We start from the raw sequence: 19,761 nt of genomic DNA, 5'->3' as shown, positions 1-19,761 counted from the left end.
CGTGGTCTGAGGAAAAACAGCTCATCGAGAGAGAAGTAAAAGGTTGAGGCCCATTGTCTTGGACTGTGTCTGTTGGACAAATATTACTCAGCACATAGTGTCCGATTCTTTGACATGGAGCTCAGGCCTTTTTGAGATTCATGCTGCACAGAATTGGGATTAGAAAAACCCACACAAACCTCACCCAAAGTTTTGCACTTCCTGAAAGCTTGGTGTTTCTGAGCAAACACCTGCTTCCGATTATTGCTGGGGTGTGAATTGTTTTCATTTAAGACTGATCCGACCTCAACTGTTTGTGGCATCATTTTAAAATGAAATACATATTACTATTGGGTCATAGATTCTAGTAAACACAGAGATACTTAATATGAACTGTAATTGAGTTTTTCTTCTTCATTGGTGATGCTGCTGTTCTCATTAATTGTCATTTACACAGGCTACAGCAATTTTTTGAGTCATACTAAGAGTACCAGTGACTTAATCTTGCATCAAATGACCCGTTAATTATATTGTTGTTCTAAATTTATGAGTGATCATTACCCTTCTCCGGCAATTTCTTCCATTTTAATTGCTGCCATAAAACTCAGTCATTAGACATTTTGTCATCTGTATGACTCACGCAGCAGTACACAGAGGCATGTCGATTGGTATCCTCCTGGGATTAAACGTGTCACTAACCGCTGCCACCAGCCAGGTCAGGGGGGATGGTTCACTGCTGTTTCCTAGATGTGATGGAGAAAACACCACCAGGTAGATTTCAAAGATGACACCCGCCTTTCAGTGGCTCCAGGCCTCATCCATACCATTGCTTTCCAACACCTGTCACGATTCAGCCCTCACTGAGATGGACCAATGCTATGTGATGTTATTAAAACGTGACATGATGGATGTACCTGGCTGATGCACATTTGTGTATTGGTGTGGAAATCTGCTCTGAAGATATAATATGAGATTATTATTAGATTATTCCCCAGGTCTGAACTGTGTTACGGAGGCTAACCAGCATTAGTAGCTTGTCAGAGATTCAGGCGGTTGACACTGAGTGCAGCCAGGTAACATTTCACAATCTCAGTGTTGATGGTATGTTCTCATTTAAAGCAACAGGTTTCAATGACCCTGAGGATTATCATTGCCCTAAACCAGAACAATCATAAATGATGACGAACAGAAAACTGCTTTTTATATTCATTTATCAAATTGCCAGGGAACAACTGAAGCATAATCCTGATGTGTTGTTATTTACACAACAGTCCTGATCAGAGGTGAAAATTGTATGTAAAATCAATTTCCTTCAAGTATATTTGATCTAATAAGGTTTACCGGCCTGACCGGTGGGAGTTATTGTATTACGGCATGTCTAAAAGAGCAAGCACCACTAGACAGAGAAGGACAAGCATATCAATGCCAGAATACAGCACGTTTTCTAGTCTAGGAACACTTGAAGAGTTTAAATCACAAAAAGAGCTCTTTGGAGAGACACCCTAAAGGACAGCCATCTAAATTCAGCACCACGGACAGCTCCTGTCCTTTGCTGCGTTTTGTTTAAATTGCCTCCGTTGATCTTTATCCTGCCTGAACTGGTATTACATCTGTCTATAAGGCTATTCAGAATGCAGGGCCGTCTCTCCAGCATCTCACAAAAACACAATAACCACAGGGCCTGTATCTTAAACAAATATGCTACTATCCATTTTATACGGTCACACACACACACACACACACACACACACACACACACACACACACACACACACACACACACACACACACATATATATATATATATATATATATATATATATATATATATATATATATATATATATATATATATATATATATATATATACAGCATAGGCTATAACTAATCTCGGAATCTCGGAGCAGCTTTGAAAGCTTTCTTGATGGTTGTCAGTCAGAAAGAAAAGTTCAATGCGAGGGACCTAGTGCTTCCACCACTAACGAGGCGAGCTCTTCTGACCACCGTTGACATTTACTAAAGCCAGGCTCATATGTCGCCACTATAGATTATGTGTTTTCCACATTTACCGAGTCCCCGTGGTGAATTTGGACTTCAACGTCACAAATGTGTATACATATAGTTTATTATTTATAAATTATATATCGACTGAGTTTGCATGTGAGCAGAAATTGCAAAGGCAGCAAGAAATAAGAAATCTACTTTTGCCCTGAGCACAAAGAAATACACGAGACAAGTACAATATCACTGCTTATTAACACAAATTCTCTCGCAATAAACGCATCCCCAACCCCCCACCCCCGGTCCCCCCCCGTCCCCCCCCCACACTTGATGTGGCCCGGTCCCTCCTCTTGCTGTCTGGCATAACCGTCCTCTTCAATACAAAACTGTATCGTCGGCGCCTCCCCCTAGTTTCTCTGCTCGCTTTGCGCGTTCTTCTCAGTCTGAGTCTCAGACTACCTACCCTGACATCCGCTTCGCTCCACCTGCCCACGTTGCGCTCGCGGACGCCCTTTGCAGAGCTGCACCGAGCATCCCAACTCTCTGTCGGATATTCCCGCCGATACCTTCTCTCTTTTGCGGTCGTCTTTCTGTCTTTTTAACGTGTCCGTTTGTCGCGTTGCACACCGATGCTGATAACCTCTCCGAACTGCCGGATTTCTTCCTCTTGAGCATGAGAGGGACTGCTAACTCATCTGCAATCGAGTATCACAGCGCGAGCCATCAGCATGAGCCGTGGATACGTATCCTCCTGCAGAAGTTTGCCACGAATGCGTTAAAACATCTCGGACCGCAGATTCTGACTACAGGAGAGAATCAGTTTTAGGTAAGTCGGTGCGCTAGTTTGAAGATACGGACGGGACTAGAGGTTCACCAGTGGTTGTATTGCGGTCGTGAATTAGTTATGGTGATGTTGCTCTAACCGACCCTGCAACGTGCCCTTACATAGTATCTGGCCAGGTTATGACTTTAAATTCTTTGTATTTAGAAAGGGCATAAACCAATAAACACACTTAAATGTTTGCTTTTGCGAAGTGTTTCGTTTCCCAACATCGGCAGTTTGTTCAGTTTTTTCCGCGTAGGCTATATACCATCTTCGCTGACTGGGCACTGTGACACCGGAAAGGTATTGCACGGCTTAGATCGCATTGTACTGTATTTCTGTACACAAATGATCATAAACGGCTGAAGGGGCCATGCGAAGCGAAAGCAAATGCAGATGAGACAGTCTTTAGAAAGAGAGAGAGAGAGAGACGGACTATTTGAGAGCAATCTGTTTTCCGTCCACGCATCGTGTCTCCGATTCACCTTCGTAGCGTCAAAAAACAACACCAAAACAGCCTTTGCGTTCAGGCTGCGTGGCAAATCCGCGAGCGGTTCGTGTAACGTCGTAGATGTCAGGCACGAATGCATTTGCATTAAAGGATGTGCTTTCAACGCTATTTGAGTAGCGGAGTCGCAGCACTTACCACCTGCGCAATAGAGCACAAAACTTCAATTAAGTGGATTCACACAAAACCCTCCAGTTGGCGACTTGCAACGCATTTGTCGTGCATAAAACGAGCATTCCCAAAAATTATACTGCAAGAGCGTCTAAGCTACCCCGGTTAATGTTTATGTATGCATTAGATTCAAATACAGTAGGTGAAAAATACAGTATGTGGAAAGGCATCATATGGAGCGTTATCCGAGTGCTCATGGTCAGAATTTGGTAACCGCAAAAATAATGAGGTTTATTGAGCGAACTGTCCTCAGCATTATAAAATTTTAAGATTTTTGTTTTATGCGCTTGCGTTCCATAACTTTGCATTCAAGACTTCAACGGTTTCAGTTTCCTTGGTGGAAATAAATGTAAAGTAGAAAGCCATCACTGCACAATTACATATGCGACACTGTAGGTTTACTGCACCGTAAAGACAGGACGAGGCTCATTGCGAATTTATACATCCCAAATGAAAGCGGTGTCGGCAAGGTCCGCGCGATGTTTATGCATGTAGCACGCGCCCGCAAAACACACGGCGTGCCTCGGTGACGACGGCACAGAACGCGCTGAAAGGTCCGCAACCCGAAAAAAAAGCGCGAGGTGCACATACGCGCGTGCGTTTCTGACGGTAAACTGCGGGGGGAGCTCGCGCACTTTTGCGTTCGACGTCAAATTTGACTTTTCAGGTCTTGAGCGTTTATGATAGATAGTTACAAAACAGGTGGCGAAGTGTGAGTTTGTGAACGGCTTGAATTAGACCCTTGTGACCTAAAATGGTTTCTAGAGTGTATTTTTCTATTAAGAGCAGTTCTGACAGTTAATCTTATATACGAATCTGTGCAAATTATTAACGAAGGCAAAGGTTCATCAGTTCAGTTGATTTTGTGCACGGGTCTGCTACATCTCAGATACCCATCCGCAGTGTGGGTTGATGGTAACTGCAGTCTTGTCCTCTTACAAAGGTACCACAATGTAAAATTAATCTGGCTGTACCATGCATTTCACACTTTCTCTGTGACGTTACCACCCAGCAACTCCGTCCCACAATCAAGCTAACCCCGCTGAAAATGCCAGCCGTAGCTTAAGGCAAACACCTGCCTTTCCACATCACCGAGCCCTTACAAACAACCCTCTGGAAAGTCCTCGGGTGTGTGTCGCCGCCTAACCCACTCGGGCCAGTTCTGCCCTGGCCTGGGTTGATAGACCGATTCCTACCTGCTACTGCCATGATTACCCAAGGAAGTGGACCCATTCGTGTGTGACGGGCCAGAGTGGGCCAGCCTCTCTCTGGCTTTCCCCATTCTGCCCTGCTCCCGCTCTCTCCATGCAGACGGCGTGCCGAGGCCCGGGACGGGTCGTCTCTGCGCCAGCCTGGCCCGGAATATTAACTAGCCGCCTGTTTTGGCAGAGCGAATAATAAGCGCTGTCTTCCCCTGGCTGGAGGCGCCAGAGTTCGGGCCCAGTAGCCGAGCTGTGAATGGGGTAGTGGATGCAGCTGGTGAACCTGGACCCTCCAGTGCCCACGGAGATGGCTGGTTTGGCGCAGGGGGTGTGTGGCTGGCCTGTTTGCGTGGGGTTTTATGGCGGTGTTTGTGTTTTTGTTTATTTATTGACTTCGGTTAACGTGCATCACAGATCAATGGCGACACGCAGCGTTGCGATGGTCGGGTCTCCAGCCGAACAGGTCAGACGCAGATCCGAAACGTCCCGGGACCGGAGAAACTCGTTTGCTGTTGGTGCAGAGCTTCAAGCATTTGCAGGCAGTAATGACCAACAGTGACACCCACGGAGGCCGAGCACCTGGGAGTCATCAATGCCGGCAGTGGGGGCTCCACTAAAGGCCTTGTGCTAAAGGCTTTGGTTTATTTACGTATTTAGGACTAAGGTTAGGACTTTACCATATCATGGTTGAGACGTCCCACCACCGACGCCCACAGACGCCCACAGACGTCCACATGGCCTCGTCTCGTTCCAGGACCAAGCACCAGCGAGGCGAGGTGCCCACTTCGGCACGGTGTGTGCAGCGGCCGACCGCATTATCTCTCCTTTTGATTAACACAAGTCTTTTCACAGAGAGCATTACGTGATCTCCGCGGGATCTTAGAATTCTGCTTAGCATGGCAAAAATTGAGCTTTTGCATTCATTAAATTTTATTTATATCTGTGCGTTAATTGATAAATAAATCATTTCAGAAGCTTGCAACATTAATAAAGACAAAGGAATCAGTCTTTTATGAAAAAATATTCATCTTCGGAGGTTTCAAAGGGGTTTAAATAACAAAAATGACGGCGGTGGGCTGGGAAGCTGGGAGTTATTATGGAAGGCTGTTGAAGTGGGTTTGAAAGCCTGCACAGGGCTTAAAAGTCAAGGGATTCCGAAGTGTTCTCATCAAAGGCCCGTGAAAGTACCAGGGCTGGTTTGTAGTTATTGTACTTAGACACTTAATGAAGTGACAGCAAGGTGCCAGTTTAATGGAGTGACCCATAACGTAGATATGCTCTCTCTCTCTCTCTCTCTCTCTCTCTCTCTCTCTCTCTCTCTCTCTCTCTCTCTCTCTCTCTCTCTCTCTCTCTTCTCTCTCTTTCTCTCTCTCTTTCTCTCTCACTCACTCTCTCTCATTCACTCTCAGTCTCTCTCTCTCTGTAATGCCATGGTTGAAAGCCACTCTGAACGCACTGTGGTTGCCATTAGAAAGAATATTTTAAAAATAAAAACACTGATCTAAGATTAATTAAGTATGGATGTGGCATGTCATATGTCCGTTCCTGCCTTTACATCAGGTCTTTTTAAAATGGCAAATGGCAAACACATGAACAGACAGACAGAAGAGGGATATTACAGGGAAAAGAAAATGTACTTACACATGGAACAAATGTAGTTTGGAGGCGGATAATATTTCTGGCCATCCTCCTGTTGAAGTCAATATAGAGTTTGCTGTTATATTGTTCTTGGGAGATACAAAGCAATTAAAAGATAATAATGTGTAATAATGTTTGAGTGGCCTGCAAATCTTCAGAGGCTGCGGTGTTTATGATTTTGGATATTTTTTCGGTTTTGTCAGTTAATAGAGAATTTATTACATGACTCTTTCCAATATGTTGGACTGATTTCTGTCAGAGTGTATTTCTGATGAGGACATATCACTTCCGTCATGTTATATCAAAAATACTTATGTGATACTGCAGAGAACAGCATGTTCCAAAGTGGTTTGTTTGAGAAAAGCCCCCCGTGAACCTAACTCAGCTGGATTAAGCAAAAGGAGAATTTTATGAGCCAAAAAATATATTTCAAAGTTATAGTGACAGTTCCCAAACTGGAGCTTTAAATTTTCTTTCTTTCTCCTTTTTGCTAATGGTTAATATTGTCTCAACATATGCTGGTGTAAAAGAACCTGCCGTTCCGATATGTTTTTTCTCCGATGCAAATGAACCCTACAGTTTCATCAGAAAACGCTGACAACAAGCAGATCAACAAGATGTTGCTGTTGAAAAGCATTTTATATAATCAAGAACAACATAATGTTGTGGAAGGAGTTTCACATGATTGCAAAAATGTCACATCGTCACAAAATATGCAGCACAGCTGTCGGAGGATATATAGACGCCACTTGTATGATGTTTAACAACACCGTGCCAGCAGTCACAGGTCCTTTGCTGTTTGTCATCTAAGATGAGCTGATAAGATGAACATCCGTACATCATCTTTATTACTGACTTTTTTCAGTCTTCATCTCCATATCTGATCCCACATTGACCTTCAGGTTCACTGACGCATATGCAGTGAAAGCGTCTGAGTCAGAGCCCACCGAGCGCGCTCCTCAGACAGCCAATCGGATTTCTTCTTGCAGGCACCTTTATGCAAATGGAACTGATGTGGAAAAATATCAGTTTTGATTACAGCACACTTGGCAGAGCTGAATGTGGCTTTGTGCAGTTAGAAGAAGGCGTGCTACCAAGAGCTTGGCCACTGCTCTGCTGTTATTCATAAATTATTAAAAGCCTTGGTTATTTGCAGCGATTAACCCCGATATTTCTTACAATTATGTAATTAAAGGGCCGAGGGAGAAGCTACCACAAGTCAGGCTCCTAGCTCCGCCCCTGGACTGTGTGGACCGAGGCAGGAGAAGTGGTGGCGCTGGGGGCGGGGGACCAGAGGCTCCTCCCATCAGTACCATATAAGGCGTGAGGGGCAGCGGCTTCTCTGCAGTCACCCTCGCCCCCACAGAGGCTTGTGGGATTATTAATAAACAAGGACAACCTGTAGGTGTTTTGGGGGGTAGGAGAGGAATCCTGCCAGCTGGCTCTTTCTCTCTCCTCAGCTCCCCCCTCCCACACACCCAACACGCCTCCACACCCCTCTGCACACCAGCACGGGCAGCCAGCACCTGCCGGCCGCCTGAAAAATGAAAAGGCTGTTGCAGAGATCCGGAAACGCCGCGGTCTTCGGCCCGAACGGCTGCTGTTCTGGTTCGGACGCTGCCGAGCAGAGCCCTCCCTGTCCGTCTGCGCCCAACGCCTGCCCATCAGGGCCGAGTCGCATGCCGGGGCCTGGGAGCCCAGCTCGTCCCACTTAAAAGGACCGGTTCAAAGACACTGGCCTCGAAGATAAAGGTGATCTACTCCTCCCTGATAAGGCAGGAATGGCGCTTGAGTCAGATGGCCAAGATCAAGTATTCTGACTGTACAATGTGAAGGTGTGGGTCTGAGGGACTGGGCATGTTCCTTGCTACACTTCCTCCATGTTGAAGGCACAGCACCCACCGCCATTCTTTTAAGGTCGTAAACACCTTATTGATCATCCAGAACAAAAGGTCTGGCTTTTTTTTTTAGCTATTTGCAAAAATCTTATTGATTTATTGACCCCTTGGCATCCTTCGCTTCTTACAGATGATGGACATTTATGCATGCAAACACGAGCAAAAATCATAGTAATTGACTTAATTCCAGGAGGCTGGTGCCTGAATATGAAACGACTCCTTATGAGCATGGCTAATGTGTGGCGTCGTATTAGGGGCGCTCGTACGGAAAGCTCTCTGCACTGTTATTTTACTGGCAGCAGGATGGGAGATGGCGGCCTGGATGGAGAATGCTTAATGTAGTGGAGGGAACAGGCGTGACTCAGCATAATGTGACCGCCTCAAAGAGCCTCTCTACAGACACGCCGCTCCGGCCCTCCAGATCTGCCTCACCGTCCTGCTGATAGGAAGAGCCGGGATCGGATTAATATTTCTGCTTCGCACCGGGCCTGAACCGGAGTGGAGGTTTACCGGAGCTGTGTTTGGATCGGGTCCCTGTGCAGAGTCAAGCATTACATGGACATACGCTCTCAGTAGAGGGCAGATAAGGCTGTTGGTGATCATGAATTGGCCTTAGTGTGTCTGCATTGCAGACCACATCCTGTCTTCCCTCTTCCCCTAACGTTAACCAGCCTTAAGTATCTGTGAAATGCATATTGAAATTACGGGCGGTGATGAAGAAGCTGTGAGATCTTACCTCCTTGGCATTGTAGTTACCTCCCTTTACGCTGATGGCGTAAAGACCCGGAGTCACGGATGGACTGATTAATATTTCCTCTCTGTCTGCTGTTTAGATGAGCTCCAATAGCTCTTTCTGCTGTGCTCTAACTTCAGATGGTTTCTGGCAGTGAATGCTCTTAACGCCCTTAGAGAGTCCTGCGTCCCAAAACTAAACTGCACCATCAGCCAAGAATAGAGAGAGAGAGAGAGAGAGAGAGAGAGAGAGAAAGGAAAAAGAGGCACAGTCAAAAGCAGGATCTAGACCTACTGAGAGTTCCACAGTGACGTGGGAGCCTGCCTGCGGTTCTGGTGTGGCTGTGAACAGTGTGCTTGATTTACCCATAATTGCCCAGTACTATTTCCTGTGTCTTGGCCCCTGCCTCTGAGAGGAGGACCAGCCATTCTTTAATGTTGTCACTTCCCTTGACTATGGAGCAGGGGGTTGGGAAGTACCTATTAGAGGAGGGAAATTGCAGAGGGCTCTTCTTCTGCCCCTTCCGCATGGGCTGAGAGACAGAGAAGGAGAAAGTAATGGGAGGAGGAGAGGATGGGAGGAGAGGGGAGGGGCAAAGAGGAGTAGAGAGCTAAAAGCACAGAGAGCCTCTGAGGGTTTCTTACCCAGCGTCCTCCAAATCTGAACCCAGGGGACACGGTGGAGCCACCATTAGCAGAGCAGGAAGTGAGGTGGCGGAGCAGGAAGTGAGGTGGCGGGGCAGGAAGTGAGGTGGCGGAGCAGGAAGTGAGGTGGCAGAGCTGTTATGGAGGCCTCGTTCCACACGATGCTGAGAGAAGGCCTGCAGGGATGTCTAGACACATTGAAAGACTATTATATCAGGATTAGGGGAGATTGATTATTTATGGGATATTATAGACCCATAGATAGACATGCTCACTTAGCCTTTTATAAATGTTGTCGGAGCCAATGTCATTGTGCCAAGTCTTTTTTTCCCCCCTATCCAGGAGGATATAAGCTAGTGAGCGTGAGCCAAACCTTCAGCTCACTCAGCTGTGCAGACACACCGCTAGCATGAGACACACCGCTGGAATGCATGCCTGAACAATTCAGGTTTCATACTCTATACTCTAATTCAGGTTTTATACTCGTTCTATACTCTAAAGACTGCAGAAGTGGGCGGGCGTGTGTGAACAGTATGAGAGTCCGTATTGAAAGTTGCTCTTAAAATCGCAGGACCAGCTGTGCGTAGCGCAGAGTGGGATGCTGGGTAAAACTCCCAACATTTTGGCGTCGTGATGTTTGTCTTTGCTCCGGCACGTCTTATAAATCGGCTGTTTGGAAGGCGCCACGTTTTTCATGCTAAGCAATAATGTATCAGACACAAACACTGACAGGCGCCAAGCGGAGTGGTGGCTGCTCCACTGTGATGGGCACAGGTCTACTGATCTGGGATCAGCGCCTCAACTCCTTCACTCCCCGAGATGACTTAATGGAGCCCTGTTCAGATAAATCATTACCTTCCAGAACACACTTATGCATTTTTCAAACGTAATCTGTTGCTCCTCTTGTGCTGACACACACACACACACACACACACACACACACACACACACACACACACACACACACACACACACACACACACACACACACACACACACACGTGCAAACACACAATCTGAAAACAAAGAAATTGCCTTGTCAACATTTAACAAAAAAAATGCATTTGAAACATTAACAGAAGGCGCCTCTAATGGATGAGTTTTCTATTGCAACACACATTGTCTCATCCTGAAGAAAGCACCGCAGCTCTGTGTGTGAGCTGCGGCCCCGTAGGGGCCACACGGGACTCTGCTCCTCCCTGGCGAGCCTCCCATGGGTCCTGCTCCATGGGCATAACCGCGCCACGCAGCTCGAGCAGATGTACGACCACGGCTGGAACGTGTGCTCATGACTCACTGTGGTAAAACAGAGAACATGACCCAAATGTCAAGGATGCAGCATCCAAGAACTATGTGTATCCATGCTGTGTTCGACTCTAAACCGCTGATTCAGCTGGGGAGTGCACACACACACACACACACACACACACACACACACACACACACACACACACACACACACACACACACACACCCTCCCTCCTTGTTGTCTAGTTGTGCTACTATTTCTAATGATCATAGGCCAGGGGAGGGGGAAGCCAGTGGAGGATACTGCCAACTTTCGCCTCAGTCAGCACTCTAACAGAGAGCAGCGAGATTCTTTCTCAGCCAGAGCTGAGTTTATGTGAAGATGTGTTTGAGATCTCACACTCTGAGTGAGACTTGCCAAAAGGACATAAATCCTGCATGACAAATATCCTCAGAAAAGCCAAGTGCCCTTTTCTGCAGTATTTTCTTGAGCTGCGTTTGTAAAAATTTAAAAAGACACTCTTACACAGTTACTATGGGCGTTAATGCACAAAGTACCTACACCATATCAAATCACTTAAGAAATCCACGAGTGTTCTCGTCGGCCTTTAAGTTACATCCTCCAAGTACTAAGACACTCAATATCATATATTAAGCTTAAAGTGTTACAGTTCCCTCTGTGGCGAAACTAATTTAGTCTATTCTGATGGATTACTTCCCAAGCGGCTCAGAGGGCAGAGATGGACCACTCATTAAAACAAATAAGGTGCAATAAGGCAATGTTGGTGCTACATCCCCCCAACTCTCCCCCCCCAAAGAACCCAGGGGCTCTTGTTGCCGGAGTGTCTGGTTTTTCTGGAGGTTGATGACGTGGTCACGTTCTCCCCTGACACAGTCAGCGAACCCTGCAAATCTGGCCTATGAATAATTTAGTATTCCGAGACTCCTCTCATTCGGCGGATATAAGGCATGAATTTATTCCGCAGTGGCGGGGTTATAGACAAACTTCCCGTCGGCGAACATTTCGAGCGCGGCCTCCGCACTCCCGCTGTGCCCCTGACGCATCGGCGATACTTTGCTACCTGCTGAAAAGCGTGATTGGCTGCTTCTTTAAACGAGGGCTTGGCTTAGACGTCTGCACAGCTATAAAAAGATGATTGAGCTCTTGGGATGTCGGAGCGGGGGGAGCAAGGTTTCAAAGACGTTGCACAGGGTCACGAGTGGTCTATTTTAGGCACGAACACCAGATACATGAGGCACCACAGTAAAATTGAACAGTTAACGTCCACGATGTAATCTATATACAGTTGCACGTTACACATGGATTCATTTGACACTGTTATAGCTTTCGCAGTCTTCCTGTTGTATTGTAAACAAACACAGTCGGTGCCCAACTCATAGCCAGGTCTTTAATTAATGTCCTGCTCTTATTTTCCTCTCTTGTCTTCCCAGAAATGCCTCTAAAAATGGGAGGGAACGTGCGCTGTCTCCGTAGCTGCGTGCTCGGTCATTAACTCCTGCAGCGCACTGTTTTCCTGCTCACTCGTGGGAAGGTGCTGCTTGGTATATTTCGGCCAAATCACGCCCGAAGATAACGGTTTTTAATTTGCGCCGCAAATATACACACGTCACAACTTGCTCACAGCTGCCCATGCTGTGCTTCGTATCAGCTGGCATCAATAATAGGCATCATTAATCATCTAGAAAAAATACAAAACCCTCGAGAGTGTGTGTAAAACAAAACAAAACTTTTTTATCCGGGCCCTGTTCGTACGCGAAGGCTCTTCGGATATGCTAACGCTCGAGACACGAGGGCTGTGCTACTGCTGTTGCAGGAGTCTCACCATTGTTGATTAGGATAATGAGCTGCATTGCTATAGGGGAAAAGGAATTAAAAGAGCGATTCTTTCAGACGCTTCGGCAAAATGCTAATGCCTGTATTTTTAGCAGTGTCACGCTTTAGGCATAGGCCAAAGATAGAATAACACTGCATTGACGTTTTGATTGTGGTTTTTAAAGGGGCACACACACAGACATGTATCATTCTTTATCTGTTTACCATTTGGCCGCAGGGCCAGGCTAACATGTCAATACAGTTTAGACTCGTGTGTCCTCTCTTCTGTTCAGCGCCCTTGCGTTGTGTGAAAGCCACGGTGCCAAAAAAATACGCTCTTGGGCCAAAATGTACCGAAGCAGCCGTCAGATGAGGAAGACTATGAAGGTGGTATTGATTCTGTTTCCTTGGCTGTTCCAGACGCACCACAGACAGCCTGTGCTGAACTCCTCAGATACTGCACCACACGCTCTTGGGCCTCCTGGGCTGTAGTCCTGTATTATCCCCGATATCTAAGAAGCTTCAGAGCTCCACTTCAAAACACACAATAACAAGCACTGAACAATAAACTATAGGCTCCTTAATGAACGAACCATGTTATATTTATGAATGGTTATATATTCCTGAATTTAAACTCATTCGTCTCCCTGCCACCATCCCACGCAAATGGACGGCAACGTTTGCATAAACAGCGAGGTCCACGTGCACACATCCACGTGCACACCTGCAGAGACTGGGGGGGGTGGGGTATGGGGTGCAGCTCTGCCCAGTCCCCAACGCCGTTCCCACTGTGGCAGAGGCGCGATACCAGTTTTCCGATGACGTGCTGCTGGACTCGCCGTCACTCATTTTAATTATCGGCGTACATAAACCACTAGACTAATATGAGGCACTTAGCTGCAACAGCAAAATAGCATGATTTATTAGTCGGCCCAGTGATAACAGTGAGGGAGGAACAGGAAGATCTTTAGTGTTTCAGTTATTAAGGGGCGATGCCCTTTTCACTTACACAACCTCTTCACAGTCACAGCAATGGCGTGTGCTATTCGCGGTTAAATAAATTCTCCGCCTCGGGAATTGTTAAGGATACAACTGATGAGTCCTGACGTCTTAAATCCAAACACTGTGCAGACGGCGGATATGTCTGAAAATAGAAAAGCTGACATGAAGGAATTTAGTCAGGCTGCCATGCGCTCGGGCTCGGGCGTCAGCCTGTAGAGAATCGAGGGCTAAATCTGCTTCCTTCTGTAAATCTGACATTGCCCTCCTATGCTGACCTTGTGCGAGCATCCAGGGGGTGATGCCCCGCCCCCTTCTCCTGGCTCCGTGTTTACGTCTGCTCAGAAATGAAGCCAACTTGTCTTGCCGATTATTTTCGTGTCCAATGGAGGCGGAGGTGATTAGCATTGCCAGGAGAGCCCTTGACACCAGTGCATTGGCCACTCTGACTCCATTCCAGCTCTCCGAAGCATCCCCGGCCAGTTCCGGCTAAGAGCGATCAGGTTAAACAGCTGTCGCTGGGAATTGCGGCATTACAGACGGGGCCTGGTAAACCAGGAGGAGGGAGTCAGCACAGCAGACGTGGCCTCGTGCGTTCGCACGCAGAGCTAACTGGAGAAGACGGCAATGGCTGGTTTGGTTTTCATCACCAGGCGCGTGGCGTACCATAATTGCAGCGGATTATATAATTTTGTTTGCCAAACTCGCACTTTGCTCACAAAGGCACTGGGAAAACTGAAACTAAACCACCATCGGCAAGACATCAGTCACGCAATCGGGAGAAGCCAGGCTGACGGGAACTGGAACAAGGCAGCTCGGCGTCTTAGCGCCAGACTACAGAGCAGCTCTGATGCACTCTCCCAGCAGCCTGCCTGCTTACCCTTGGCACGGTACACGCGGATACGCGCGGACGTGGAGGCACAGGGCTACCAAATCAAATTAAAACATCAGTGCGGTCCTCGCATATTCATGAGGCAGCCGGCACAGTGAGCGTGGCACATTTCACCTGGAGGTGCAGAGCCTTCCGCAGTGCTCCCTCTCCTGGCAGCCGAGAGCAGTGCACGAGCTTATTACGCCATCTGCCTCCTGTCCCGGGGGAGCTCTGATTTATGGAAGCCCACCATCCTCCATCCGCCCTCCCCGCACAAACTATCATGCAAAACCACATTTAAATAAGAGCGGTGGGCAGGCCAGGCAGTCGTTTGAGGTCCTTTTCTCTACAGGCAAAAGCAGGCAAGCATGAGGCATCCTCACGGTGGGGGGGGGTTTGTTGGGGGCGGGAGATGATACGAAATGGAGGACGAATGCGGTGGCCCTTCAGGGAAATGAGGTCAGTAAATTCAGGCGGGCACGCCAGCTGACGCCTCGGGGGCCGAGCGGAGCCCGGGCCGATAATAACCCACGGCAACGGAGGGATTCAGGAATCCGCTCCTTAAAGTGAGGATGTCCCGCCTCCTGAGACGTCTGCAGCCGCTTCATGTTCGCTGACCGTCTTTTGCCTGCTGGGCCGTAGGAGGGGCCTAGGGCTGGGGGAGGGGCTGTGTTTTGGGGGAGGGGCCTGGGACGGGGCGAGGCAGGAGCCAGCGACAAAGCCTTGTTGTCTTGGGAAGCTTCACGGCGATAGGTCAGGGCTGTGAACACACGCTTCCCTCTCATCATTTGTAGGGCTGGCATGGCGAGCCCATGTCTCGGAGAGGTGGGGCGAGACCCGACGGCGGAGACAGGACCGGCGGAGCTGCACGCTGGGATATTCCAGCTCATTTTGCTAAGGACGAAGATGACGGCAGGGATGCTTTCATGCGCCGAGTCAGTGGCGTCTCGTCGGAAAAGGGTGTTGGAGGGGTCGTCCAGCCAGGGCTTGATAAACGGGGTAGTTTTCAGCCCGTATTTGTGGCGATAAACCGGGCCCCTGCAGTTCGGTCGTAGTCGCCTGATGAGAAGCACCTGCTGGCGTAGCGGTGGCATGTTTGTGACGGTGCAGGCAGGAGCGTGCCCCCCCCCCCCTCCTGCCTCTGCTCTGAGAAATATGCGTCAAGCAGGTAGCAGAATCCATGCACATCAGTCTCATTCCACAGGTAATTAGAGAGTATCAACAACATAGGAGCTTTCAAATTGCAACCAATTTATTCTTCAGCCAAACCTGACTTTATTACTAAAAGATCATCCTCCCCGCCCCCACCCCCCCCCCCCCCCCCCCACCCCCGCAACCCTCTCCGACGTGCACGATGTTGCATGTTAAACAGGTGGACGTAGAGATCTGTGCGAAACATCCGACACAAACAACCACCCACAATCTCCCGCTGCCTCCACCCGAGCCAGCCCACCGTGACTCAGCCTTGCTGCCAGGGAGCCTTGCTAGCTGGGAGGACGTCGAACGTTGTCACGACGTGGCGTGTGGAGATTGGAGAGTTGTGCACGTGTGGGGGAAGAGACATAGATCTACAGTAACAAAACAGATCCCTGTGTCTAATGAATGCACTCGTTTTTAATCTGCGGTGTTGGCAGTACATCACGCCTCTTCTGCCGTCTCTTCTAGTGCTCTTAACAGAAATCAATAAAAGAATCTGTTTTTGGACGCTTACACGTACGATAGCAATTATTCAAAGCCCGCCTCCTTACTGTAACTAGTAATGTGAGCCATTTGACCAGCATTGTGGACAGAGTTCAAACCAATTAACAATGGTCATTTAAAACTTAAAATAAATGAAAACCAATGAATTTAAATGATTGGCAAATTTAGCCATTCGTCTGATCTGCTAAGAAAGGGTAAGCTACGATGGCACACTAGCCATTAGCTTCATACAGTGACATATTAGCCTTCAATTCAGATTCATTTATGTCGTATGACAGTTTGTAATGTTAATGCTGTCTGGAGGACGGAGTCGTTTGTTGCTCACCTGTCGTGACACCTGCTGCACTCATCTGCCATCTCCTCGTCATGTTCCCATTTTAGTCATCACACTCAGACTTAAAACAAAATGTTTTTTATAGCTGCTGGTTTCAGGAATGATGCTTCAGCAAAGCTCTGTACCCTGACTGTGTGCCTTGACTGTGTACTCTGACTGTGTGCCTTGACTGTGTACTCTGACTGTGTGCCCTGACTGTGTGCCCTGACTGTGTACCCTGACTGTGTACTCTGACTGTGTGCCCTGACTGTGTACCCTGACTGTGTACCCTGACTTTGTACTCTGACTGTGTGCCCTGACTGTGTACCCTGACTGTGTGCCCTGACTGTGTACCCTGACTGTGTGCCCTGACTGTGTACTCTAACTGTGTAGCCTGACTGTGTATGTTGACTGTGTACGTTGATTGTGTAACCTGACTGTGTACCCTGACTCTATACCCTGACTGTGTACTCTGACTATATACCACGACTGTATACCCTAATTCTATACCCTGACTCTATACCCCGACTGTGTAGCCTGACTGTATACCCTGACTGTGTACCCTGACTGTGTACTCTGACTGTATACCCTGACTGTGTAGCCTGATTGTGTACCGACTGTATACCCTGACTCTATACCCTGACTGTATACCATGACTGTGTACTCTGACTATATACCACGACTGTATACCCTAACTCTATACCCTGACTCTATACCCCGACCGTGTACCCTGACTGTATACCCTGACTGTGTACTCTAACTTTATATTTCCGACTGTATACCCTGACTGTATAGCCTGACTGTGTACTCTGACTGTATACACTGACTGTGTAACCTGACTGTATACTCTGACTGTGTACCCTGGCTGGGAACCCCGGCTGACAAAGCAGACAGGGCACTTAGGCCTAGGAGACATTTCTAGGGCGTCAGATATGCTAATTCACACGAGAGTGTGTGCTCTTGTATAAACCGAGATGTTTATGAGGTAATGTAGGACAAATCTGGTGAACTCAAGAGCATTTGCTGACATGGCACATAAAAATACAACAAATTCAGGATAGGAATATGGAAATATTCTTGTGTTAAGACCACTGTTATCTATGAATGTTATCAATGGGAGAGAAGGGGTTTGTTGCGCGAGGCTCTGCCCAGACACACACCGGCCTTGTTGGGGTCCGTTTTCCCTCCACAAAGGAAGGAAGATCCCTTAAGCAGATGCCTTGTACTGTGAAACTGTTCCTGAGAGAGAAGGGGCAGTGGCGTCAGTGCACTGGCCAGCTTGTTTCTATGCGACAAGCAACCACGGGAACTCACCTATTAGCAGATCTGTTTTGCAGCATCGATCCACGGAGGCGCGTCACGTGTCCAGAAGACAAACCTAACAAACAAAATAAATGCTTCCCACATCTGTGCTCTGTCAGTTATTTGTTTTCATTGAAAATTCCATTTGCGTGATGAAAGGAGGAATGAAAACAAAGCAATTATGACAGCTCAAGTTCAACCATCCATCAAAATGGGAATAATTTACCCAAGAGTTTCTTCACTGTTAAAAATAAATTACAGAAATAGTCATTAATAACACTGAAATACATTAATAATGATAATCAGAATCACCAGAGATAAACATCAATAACAAAAAGCAACAAAGCAAAACTCCCAGAAGACAGTGATGGGGTGAAATTGATTAGGAATGAATTATCTTCTGTTTAATTCAATTCCCCACTAACCTGGCATGCTTAATTTATCTGGATCATCTTCCACAACACCTTGACCAGCCAAGCTGTTAGTCTGCACTGTCATTTGGGTTGTGTGGTAATTACTTGGCTTGACGACAGGTCTTGTCCTCCTTAGAAGCATTGCACAAACCGACCCCGCCACCCAGTGCTAGAGGCAGCTGCTCCGAGGAGCTCAGCTCCGTCATGAAGCCGTGCGTGGCAGGCCTCCCCTCTCTTTGATTTCTCCATTGATCTGCCTCCTCCTCCTTCTCCTCCTCCTCTCTCCTCTCCACCCAGATTGGAGGACAATAATTCACTGCCCAGGTAAATTGGAACAATAACTCAGACCATTAGTGAATTAGTTTGTTTTGAAAATCGCCCATTGATCCTGGACTGCGTGATTGGGTGGAGGCTGGCGTAGGCATTTAATTATCCCGACGCCAGAGTGCTGAGGTATGACTTCTGAAGGTCAGGGTGCCGCGGAGAGGAGCCTACTCCTAAATAAAGCAACGCAATAGAAAATCCTCTGCAAACCAAGTTAGGCTGTGCCTGGCCGCTGGGCTGAATTGCCAGCGATTGTAAGTGGCAGGCCATTAGCCCGGCTGTCCAGAGCAGGCCCGGGCACACGGCACCACCCCATCTCAGAATTTGGGCAGAAAGGATAGACAGAGCTCTTGGCTTGCTACCAACCTCCCACACCACCCACACCACCCACACCCCTACACCTCCCACCATAAAAGTTCCTTTTCCTTGCAGGGCTGAATCCAGTGTGCATGAATATCAAAAACACACACACACACACACACACACACACACACACACACACACACACACACACACACACACACACACACACATGTCTGCATGGCACTGGCCCTGTTGATTGATGTATGTCCAAACCTGCCAGTACAATGCAGATCTTTCATTTGACTCTGTGGAGAGGTTGGTGCTCGAGAGAATTAGGATTCTGACATGGACTTGTTTTCAAAAGCAAATATCTGGGTCATTCATTGAAATTCTAGCATTAGGAACTGTGGGTCCACCATTTTATTGTATTGTCAGTGATGTACACACACCACTCATTTCATTGGAAACATGTGCATTGTGCCAACTCTAGCTGACCATTTTATTATCAACACCTTCTTTAGAGGTGCATGTTTTCAGGTGTACAATCACAGAGTGTAGTCCATCTGTCGTCATGCATCATTTCTAAGATCATTACTGATCAGTCTCTGCTATCTAAAAATATAGAGTGCTCTGGATCTCAGAAGTAGGTGAAATCCTACATGGCTAACACAGAATGTGCTAAGCAAAATCCAGACTACAGTCTAGCTGTTTACCTCCAAATGCGTTCTGATAAATAAATCATTCTAATAAAGTTGGTGGTGAGTGTATCTAATTATTCATAATTACACTATAATGTACTTTGATGGGGCTTTAACTCTATATGATCAATTATTCATGAGCATATGGTAATTTGCC

General features: G+C 47.3%; 1 protein-coding gene across 1 annotated transcript in view; it reads left to right on the top strand.

Moving 5' to 3' along the window:
* The first annotated feature begins 2,360 nt into the window (after positions 1 to 2,360).
* Positions 2,361 to 19,761, top strand: part of brinp1 (bone morphogenetic protein/retinoic acid inducible neural-specific 1) — a 97,254-nt gene continuing 79,853 nt past the window's right edge. The window contains exon 1 of the mRNA XM_077011462.1: positions 2,361 to 2,807. The gene's annotated coding sequence lies outside the window, so the exon portion shown is untranslated. The remainder of the gene's footprint in view (positions 2,808 to 19,761) is intronic.

Source organism: Brachyhypopomus gauderio, chromosome 7 (genome assembly GCF_052324685.1).
Source record: "Brachyhypopomus gauderio isolate BG-103 chromosome 7, BGAUD_0.2, whole genome shotgun sequence".
Lineage (NCBI taxonomy): Eukaryota > Metazoa > Chordata > Actinopteri > Gymnotiformes > Hypopomidae > Brachyhypopomus > Brachyhypopomus gauderio.
This window is presented reverse-complemented; position numbering and strand designations above follow the sequence as displayed.